Raw genomic sequence first — 10,733 nt, forward strand, 5'->3', positions numbered from 1 at the left:
AGGGAAACCATGCCATACATAGCAGCAGCTCTTTCCAGACTTAGAGTCAAAAGAATCAAGGAAAACTGCATCTTATGAACACTCAATGAATGGTGTTATACGTGAACTCATTAACGCGTTTTTCTAATACTGCTTTATAAAATAACACGTTTTTAGTTAAGTAGGCAGTTCACAGTAGTGTTGGAGAATGAGGAAGGAGACAACGGAACCAGACTGATAAAGAGCACTCATTACATGTTGCCGACTCCTTCAATCATATCTAACAGACTTAACTCGTAAACAATCATACGGAAGAGAGCTGGGGTTTTGGTTCATCTTCTATGAGACGAGCTCTATCTAAGTTTCCCACAGCATGGACATCTTTGGGCCCACTGACCTTAGGACCCATAAACACTGGGGTCCACCATTAATCATTTTAATTGCAAAGTTGTCAATTTGCAATAACAAAGCAACTCCGGGGGAGAAAAAGTGAGCGCTGGAGTGCAGAGGGATGTCTCTTCAACGTTTCCCCTGACCTTATCGCACTTGCAGTCCGTCTGTTCCTGAAACTCAGACCCTAACCATTTAGATCACTTACAGCAGTGTATCAGTGGCTTCTTTCTAAATTATTTGGGAATAGATAGCAACATTTCCTATAAACAAAAGTACAAAATGGTTTTAGAGCCACATGATAAAACAGCTTGTAATTTATAACATCCTGTTTTCACCACTTACACGTGGACTCCTGAACATATTCTGACCTCCTTGGCATCTTCTCTTATCTTACAATATGCCAAAGTACATTTCTTTTTTCCTACAGAGAGAAAATAACCATTTCTAAAATCAGAATTGACTAAAGCAAAAAGATATCAGGCAACACCCTCTCTTCTAACCCCACACCCAGGGAATGGTCATTTTGTAGAAGGAGCACTTAAACTATTAATAGATGGATACAGTAACCTCTAAAGATAACTAGAATCCAAAATGATAGAAAATAGTGTCACGAAAAAATGAGAATAAACTCAAATGTCATTCCACTCAATATGCAAAAAGGAGAAAAGTACAAGACAAAACGAACTGTGGAACATACTCCAAAGTGATTTTGTACTGTTCCACATAAATTGGTTTGGTCAGAGCCTAAATGTTTTTGAGTATTCCAGAAAAGATACAAACTTATGTTAGATACAAACTTATCCTTAGGCACATATACCTACAAATATTATTCTATATTAAGACTAAGTGTTCACCTATTCTATAATCTATTTCCATATGTCTTCCTGAAAACTATTTTCAAATTATGTGCAGATTTTCACAATATTCTACTTGCTTTCGTAGGGAAGAAATTTTTTATTATATATAACATTTTTACGAGGGGAAAAAATGCATCTGGCTACTGTGCTCCATGTCTACATTAAAAAATCACCTCAGGATCATTTAAGGAAAAACTTTTTGAATTTTTCCAACTAGTATTTATGAAATGTTTATATCAAAAAGAATGTTAAATACATTATAAAATAGTTTAGACATGCTCGAGGTTAAATAAAAGGAATCTGAAAGCTCAGAATAACTCATTTTTACGATGGGCAAAATTTCTGTACAGTGAAAATACCACTTTAATAGAGGGTTTTATAGAAAGAGCCTGTTTTATATGCCCCATTAGTTAGAAATGGCAAACTTGACTATAAAGGTCCTTCTGGACAGTAAGTATGTTAGACTCTGCGGTTTACATGACTTCTGACTCAACTATTCCACCCTGCCACTGAAGAAAGAAAGAACAGACAAAACCTAAGCCAGTGAGCAAGGCTGTGGTCCAATAAAACTTTCTACAGGGCCCAGGTGGTGGTGCCATGGTAATACCACGGGACTCACATGGAAAGATCTCCTGGGACGTCCCTGTGCAAGTCCCGATCCAGCTACACTTCCAAACCACTCTTCAGATGAAATTCCTACCACACAGCACTGACACCGAAATGTGGTAAAAGGGACAGGTTTAGTATTCTTGGATTAGAGTAATGATTTTCAGCACTATTTTTAACTCTGCTATTCAGGCACCTCAGTTCATGTGCGAATACATGATAAAGGGTACTAAAACACCCCTCAACTGCTTCTACAGACTATAAAGGGAATTAGTAATAATGTAATTATTCCTTTAAAATGTAAAAGAACAAGTAAAAAAGGGTGTGCCATGCATTTTCACTAATTGGAGAGGCTGACAAGTCTAATCCCATTCCTATCTATTAATACTTTTTTTCTATCAACGCTAAGTTTTACCTCCTATCAGGCAAACAATCTATAACACAGTTGCATTTTCTGAAACCTTACTGGTTTGGTATCTTCCTTTGGGCGCAATAGCAATTACTTCTACTTATTATATCTTCTCTTCCAGCTCCAATCAGGTGGGGGGGGGGGAACATTTCTATCAACTTCATTATTAATATGGAAAAATAGGACTTGCAAAGCAAAAATCTCCTTGTGAAAAATTAGGAGTTCTATTGAGACAAATTATTGCTCTTTTGTGACACTATGAAAATGGCCTTAACATAAATATGATTGCAGTTCACAGGAATGGAGTAAATATCAATCTCAAAGCCATATTCATGAGCGGATTGCCACAGACTTCAAGCAGGGTATGCAGAATGAACTGCTCTGGGAGAACTTTGATGATGGTCAGATGGTGAAGAGGTCCACACACAGAATAAAGGGAGTATAAACAGACACAATTCAGAACCTGCCCTTGGTTTATTTATTTATTTATTTCTTCTTCTTCTTCTTCTTTCTTTTAGGACAAGCTTCCAGCCTTAAAGAGAGTAAGAGATCCAGCCATTCATATTCAGTCCTTCTCCTAGGGAGCTCTTAGCTGGTAAAGGAATTCTTTGAGGAACAGGACAAATGGGTAATTAAATGTTGCAAGTGTACATTACCAAAAAAAAAGAAATTAGGTGCTGGACAGTTTCCTGGTTTGCATAATGAGGGTAGTAATGCCATTCCTGAAGAGCTGATTTGAGGCAGAATGAGGTCTTGTACCACCTAACAAACCCTGCAGGGTGTGTGACACAAAGCAATCAAGGGACAGAAACTGATTTCCCCTTAGACTTGACTATGGTGTTCTGAAAATTATTCTGTTTCTGATTACACACTGTTACAATTTCATTTGGCCCATTACATAAATTATCTCATTTATTCTCCCTATAAAAGCAGCACTGTTCTCATTTTTTTAAAGAATGATTTTATTTAACTTTATTTATTTTCAATCTGACCAGAGAGGGACAGAGCAAGAGAGTGAGAGCGAGAGCGAGCGAGAGAGAGAAAGTGAGAAAGCAAGCCACCAGGTCCAGGACTCAAACCTTGGTTGGCCATGTGGGAGTCCAGCGCCCTTAACCACCACACCACTTGCTGGCTCCCTGTTCTCATTTTAAATATAGAAAGCAGAAGCTCAAGATAGACTATGTCATTTTATCCCAACTTAGAATTTTTCAGTGGCAGAACCAGAATTTGAACCCAAGTCCTCCAGTTGCTTCATTTGCCACTCAATACTCTTGTCTTCAAGAAATAACATTAAAAGGGAAGTTACAAACTTAACTGTGGTAAAGAACTTCAGATAGCAATGGTTCCAAACACTGAATTAACTTTCTGTTAACTAACAGTTTTTCATTCCTACCACATGTTATTTATAGGTTTTGATCCAGGTATACACTAAAGTTGCTGTATTTAATATGTACATAATGCACTCATGTACCTATAGGGAGTTAAGAAAGGTAATAGGGTATCTATCCACAGGGCACCATTTTACAGATCGAAAAATATACACTTACTAAAACTTGAAGTTCTTCAGAAAATTCCCAAAGTTTAATAAAGAATCCCAAGCAAGAAGAGCAAAGCTCCTGGGGCAGATATGGGCCAGTTGTGCTAGAACGGTTCCAGGAAAGCCCGCACAGAGAAGAGGTCAACCCAGAGAAAGAGTTGAGAGTCAGAAGACACTGGTGCTTAAGGCCACCGTAAAGACATGGTGAGGTAGGAGAGTATTCCTAAACACAGCACTTCGTTGTGGAAGAACGTTCGATCCACATCCCAGGACTGAGCGATAAATGAGCCTACATATATGTTTAAACTGTATAAGCTTACTTACTAAGGAAGAAAGGGCAGAGAGAACTAAAACAACTCCAAATATTTTTAAAATCAGGACGAAAGTACAAACCATAAACAGCAAAATTTCTCATTTGTTCTCCATCCTTCCAAAGTACGAGCTACGTTTTTGGAGATACATGCGTACATGCACCCTGTCCTGCGCTAATATTGGAGGCATCATTTGGCCACTAGCAATCTTCCTGGCATATCTCTTTCTATTCTTGTATAGGCTAAACACATTAAATTGTAAGCTTTTCTTTTTGTAAGGTGAGCATTTTTAGTTTAGTTGTTTTTTTGTTTGTTTGTTTTGTGTGTGTGTTTTTTTTTTTTTAGTGAAGTTTAAAGGGATAAGCATTCTAGCATTTAACATAGCCTTCTTAGGAAAACAAAGTTGGTCTGCTGTCTTTCATAAAAAATACATGAACCGAGAATTGTTCATTATTTATGGTCTCAACTTAGGGGGTTTTTTTGCTCTCTCATTTATTTAACACTTGAAAATAATTTTGGCTGGGTTTAGATTTCCTTTCCTTTAATTTGAAGGAAATTACTCAGAGTCAAGGAATTTCAGAATTAATTATCAAATGTGGCTGTTTTAGCCATAGATAAGACAGGTCTATCCATCTTTAAAAACTTCCAAGATGAGCCCTAAATTTCACAGTTTTCAGTTAAGAAACAGAATCTCATCTAACAATTTCATTACTGAGTCTCATATAATATTAGTTCAAGTCATTCAATGTGAAAATATCTAAATCTAAAAAGGAAAACTCAAAGCTAACTAGATTTTCAAATAGTTTATTTTTAAAATTCTTCTATTATTTGAAATGTACTTTGCATTTATACCATATACAAAAGAAACTGAGTCCCCTTCAATTATTTATTTTATTTATTAAGAAATTCTATTTTTGTTACAGAGACTGAATTTTGTTTAATCAAAGGAAACAATATTGGTTGATAATAAATGGGTTGCAAATTAAGCTAAATTAGAATTTGAAAGCTTTTCAATATTCACAAAGTAATAGTATCTTTAAAAAAAAAAAAAGAAGAAGACACATACCTACAAAGGAACCGTATGAAACAAATTACATTCTCTAATCTAATACTTTTCTATGTTACAGGTAAAAAAAAAAATCTGAAACTATAGCAAATTAGCATGATGCCTAATTCACCAAAAGGTAAACTTATTAATGCTAAGAGAACTAATACACCTTCCCTCCACCAACGTTTGTGTCTAATGTATCAGGACATCACCTGAAATGGTGCTTAGCCACACACAACTCACAACATACGTGACTTACCATGGAAGCTCGGTACCAGTGTAAGTCAACACCATTCAACGCGGCACAGCCGCATGGAAAGTTAACAAACTAAAAGCGATGTCAAAATGCTACAGAAGTTTCTAAACGCTTAATTCTCGGTTTCAGTACTTATGCACTGCAGACCAGAAATGAACATTTCAGACCAGCATCGGGTTAGGTAGCAGCACTGCCCTAGACAACTGTCCTCAAACTTTCTGTCACAATGTAATACAGAATCACGTGCAACCCACTGAACACTGCGTCGTCGGGAAAGTCATGGCACGTTCTTGCGTCATGGCTTTCCCAGCGACCTGATATTTCTGACCCTGTTCCATTTCATTTACGCAACAACAACAAAAAAAAGTGAGAGGAATGGGAGACGCTGGGTCTGGTCACCCCCTAATAAACTAAATGCATCTCAGTCTGATAAACTGAAGTTAATCTGGACTTAAAGGCAGAGAATGCAGAAAGGCCTGGAGGATTCATATAATAAACATGATTGATGGCTAACAGTGGTCACACACATGTTCACTGAATTGTATGGAAAGAGTCCATTCATAAAACCGTATCATGCTAGCTTTAACTCTGAAAAGCAGTGAATACAATAATAGCCTCAGAGGCAGAAAATAAACAGAACTAGAAACAATAAGTAATACAGTATTTTGGCTAGGACATGTCTGTAAAGTCCATCCTTATCAAATTTGTTTGTGACATATTATAATCACCAAGAAGAATGAAATGCTGACCACAGATCATTACACGCATTGTTCCAACACTAACGTCCTCTAGCAAGAACTTACACATCTGAATTCAACAATGGGGATTTCGCCTACTGACAAGAGCAGAAAGTAAAGAAACCAAATGCCAATGCCTAGCTCTTAAAATAAAGCATCTGAAATGTATTAGGTTGTTTAGTGGGAGAAAAACACACGCTCTAATCTCATGTCTTCATTAGATTGACTCTAAGAATCCACTAAAAGACCTCTGGAGAATGGGGATAGGACATTCCTGTCATATTAATTTCCTCTTTTTACTAGATTCATGGAAGGATATGAGACCTCCCAAAGGACAACAACTAGTCCATAGGGAAAAAATGCACAATATGCTGTCATCTTAGGGAATTATTCACAATAAATGTGGACGCACTCATATAACTTTGTCATTAAAGTTCAAGTCCTCTTATGATAATGATTCTTTTCTTCCAGAACATTTTGATTGTTAACTCTTTAGCTGCTTTTCTAAAATGTTCTTGCAGAATACCAACAGTGACTTTTTAATTTAAAAAACTGTCTGATTAGAACTGTCCAGCTGGAAGGGCTGCCTAGCAGAGATGCCCACACAGGACCTGTCCCACTGACTGAGGGGTTCTTGTGCGGGGATGGCTAGTTCACGTGGCCATAAGGTCTCCTGGAACTCGAGGGAACATGAATGACTCTAGCACACAGTCTGTAGCACATCGCATTCTTATTCATTCTGAAAATATGTCTGTATTAACTAATCATTTCATTTCTCTCATGAATATATTACTTATGAGCAAGTGGGAGGAGCTCCAATCAGACTGACAAATATACCTCGCACGGACACTGGTTTTAGAGACAAGCAAACTACAGGTCAATTTGTGAAAATCCTTGCAGCCTTAACTTGTCGATTTGACAAGCAGTGTAACACAGTCTCTAAAATAACCGGTTTTCCACAGAGTAAAGAGCAGATTGACCCCGTTCTCATCCTAGCTCCTCCATATCCTTACCTGTAAAGTGAGAATAATGATGCTTACCTACCTCACAGGCCACTGGGAAAACTAAGTGATTAAAAAAAAAAGTCTGTAAGGTACTTAGAATAGCGTTTGCATGTAATTAGACAACATCACAGTGTCAGCTCTAATATTCATCACCCTCCATGACTTAAAAAACTACACTCAAATAGGAGTTATTATCTTCTTCCAGGCACTAGGCTTCCATGAGAGAAGAGTCTAACGCTAAACTCAATCTAGTTTCACGGAAGCCACCCGGCCAGTCTTACTTCAGGAAATACGGGTTCTAGGCTGCGGTAATAATGGGGAGTAGGGAACAGTGGAAAATGGGAAACTTGGTCCCAAGTCATCCATAACATAGAGAATCACCCCCTCGCACCCCAGGGTGGAATTAGGTTCTCCTAGTCTTCCAAACGTTTCTTTCCACTAGTAACACCACAGGGCTTGGTGATGACTACATTACTTTCCGTAGTTAGGGAGGAGAAAAACAGTTACGTGTTGAATCACTGAGGCGAATTCAACGACTCTTTTAACTGCCCTCCAGCCTTTCAATGAATCCTAGGAGAAAGGACAACCCAAGCTCACCACAGCATACAGTTAATTACATGCACTTGCTCTCAGAGGCACTGTCTGGGGACAGTGTGGGCCTTGGGTGCCTTTGAAACCATCGGTGATGGGTGATGGCGTCCATATGGATAAGAAATTATTCGCAGATCAGCCAGAGAACACAGATGCTCCCAATCCCCACAAAGAAACCGAGCGTATTAAAGTTTTCTCCAAAAGTCCTTCCAGCTATTAAAGTTCCATAAGCAAAAGAGCGACGACAACACAGGTGGCCAATGCCAAAAACATGTATGTTACTCTCTGCCCAGTGAGTTTCCTCTGCTTCCACTTGCATCAAGGCTTATCACTCAGAGGCCCCGTCATACGTGGCAATAAAATCTTATAATTACAGATCGGAGCGGCAGCTGCATTCATGGACCACACCCAGGACCGTGGGTAAGCTGCATACCTCAATTAACATTGGGCTCCATATCGAAGGAAAACTGAATGTGCACTACGAGGTTTGTTCCCGTTTTGACATGCACAACATCTAAGAGTTTGGCTGTTTTCATCCGTGACTATTTACAGCCGCCTGCCACATAAAATTACGATTTCGCATCTCATTGATCTGTGTTCTAGGAAGACCGACCCCAAAGCAAACACTGGCACATGCTTATGCTTTGGAGTTCCTATGAAAACAAGATTCACTGGCCTTGGATTATGTGCCTTATGGGAGCTCTGCAGAAAGCGATCCGGAGTGAATGTGCTACAATGTTAGTGAGCGTGGCTACAAGAAGCCAGTTATCTGGAAGGAGCAGTCATGGAGCAGGAGCAGCCTTGTAAAAACAGCACTCAAAGAAGATCTGGTTCAAATAGTTACAACTTTCCATTTCAGAGTCACTCAAAAATATTTGTTGTAACATAGATATTTACTGTAGCCTACTTCAAGAAGGTTCAATATGAAAATTGGCCCGGTTTCTGAAATTTGATCACATCTTCATTAACGCCTTAATAAACCAAGAATCTCCTATACCTTGACAGGTCATCTAGGCTGATTTTATGCAGTACCTGTAGCAAAATCATAATAAAATCTTTTATTTCTCCAGGTTTCATGGTAGAAAACAGTAAGCTGGTCTCTGTCAAAGTATCTGTTTCCTACTAGTCTAACCGAAGTCATCATTCTATAATATAAATGTATTTTCTTTAGTGTACAAAAATAATAGATATGAAAATCTACACAGACAACTTCATCCTACTTCAACCGAAATGCTCTCGACAACAACAACAAATTCATCATCACTATTTGCAGAGGTGACCCAACACATGGCTTTATTCAAAATATTCACGATCAACATCCACTTACGTAACTTAGTTCTCACTAATTTACTACTCCCCCAAAAATAACTGTGACAATTTGTTTTATAGAGAAATGGAACAAGGAACTGAGTTATGTAATATCTCATCTAGAATAAAAATAAAAGCAGCAAACCAAACCTGAATGAGCATATTTTTCTTCTCAAAGTGGGTTAGTATTATAATCCTTGGTTACATCGGAATATATTTCAAGATCCAATATATAAAACCAGTAAATGTACAGCTTCTCTGGTGGAAGTGCAACTACAGGCAAAAACTTCAGAATGGAGTCCACCAGCTTCCTGGCGCCCACCCCCCGGGACACCTCAGGAGAGAGTCTGATGTCCCCTTACCCTGAAAATGAATGGGAAGACCTGAGTTCACACAGGACAGACGGGCCACAAGTTTGCTGCCCTTTCCATTATACCTGAATGTTATCATTTCCTCCCTCCTTCTCTCCCTTCTCTCTCTGTCTCTGTCTCTCTCTCTCTCTCTGTTATCTCATGAACGGCTAGCCTTTTCCACGACTTGGGTTCTCATTTGAGATATGGGCATCATAATTTTCACTCAGCTGCCTCACCATTACACAGGGACAGTATAATATCAAGAAAATAAAAGGTTAGTCTCCCCCAACTCACTGCTTATTCTGAGAATGAAATGATGTCATATATGTAAATGATCTTCCACTTTACTATGAACTGTAGTTGCTTAGTAGCCAATTTGTATAGCATTTCCATGTATTTATAAAATACATCTGCTTAACCTTGGTCACGTAATCATCCCAGGGTACTCTCATGGGCAAATACATTATTAACAACGTATCTCACGACACTGGCACTTCAGTAGTGGCTGAAATAAAAGAGTCAGATAAGAAAGTTTACAAACGAAACAAAGTGAAAAGCAGAAGACCTTTTCACACTAATATTCGATTCTACCAGACCATAATTCTATAATGAAATAATAGCTGACAAATTTTCGCACACTGTGATTAAGCTGTGATATGAAGGGTCCTCAGAAAGTTCTCAGGCCATGTGTATTATACAAGGAGTTCTTTCCACTTTTAAAGTTTATTTATTCCATAAATGAGAGAGACAGGAAAATAGAGATGGATACAGCACCTTTGACAAGGGGTCCCGAGGCCATGGTCCACCCCGAGCCTCAGCCAGCTGAGCGCATGGGCACATGTGTGTCTGGCATGCTCTGGGAAGTCTCCGGATGTGAGTCAACTTCCCATGTGTCCACCTCACAGGGAACGGCATTGTACCACTGCCCTGCTGTCTGGGCCCTACTAGGCAAGGATTTCGACACTGTTGGGTGCCAAAATAAACTGTACTTTAACTTTACTTTTTCACAAACTTTTTGAAGTCCCCTCACGTATGTCTTCTCTCAATATACATGTGTTTTCCCTTTATGTGTATATGAGTGTATACACACACACATATATATATTTATGTATCACAAAGGCATTTTATTTTATACTTTGACAATAAGCTTTTTAAAAATAAATGACAAAACCTGCTCACAATTTGATGCTACTCCTTCCTTAAAACTTCAAATACTTTTATAGCATGTTCATATTTGTCAAAATTTTAACTAAATAATTATGCAATTGTACACTGAATATCTCCTTTATTAGCTAGTGTAGCAATTTCATGATGGCAGGTACTATATCTCTCTTAGGCATTTCT

At 38.4% G+C, this 10,733-nt stretch overlaps 1 protein-coding gene across 10 annotated transcripts in view; it reads right to left on the minus strand.

Annotated features, from left to right (window-relative positions):
• The window catches only part of PDLIM5 (PDZ and LIM domain 5), a 193,652-nt gene that overhangs the window by 90,974 nt on the left and 91,945 nt on the right, over window positions 1-10,733 (minus strand). For 2 of the 10 annotated variants that reach the window (XM_027766693.1, XM_014582507.2), the window contains exon 1: window positions 5,400-5,589. The exons of the other annotated variants lie outside the window; for them this stretch is intronic. The gene's annotated coding sequence lies outside the window, so the exon portion shown is untranslated. Of the gene's footprint in view, window positions 1-5,399; window positions 5,590-10,733 lie in introns of those variants that run through there. 10 annotated transcript variants of the gene reach the window in all.

Source organism: Tupaia chinensis, unplaced genomic scaffold, assembly GCF_000334495.1.
Source record: "Tupaia chinensis unplaced genomic scaffold, TupChi_1.0 Scaffold143631_1, whole genome shotgun sequence".
Lineage (NCBI taxonomy): Eukaryota > Metazoa > Chordata > Mammalia > Scandentia > Tupaiidae > Tupaia > Tupaia belangeri.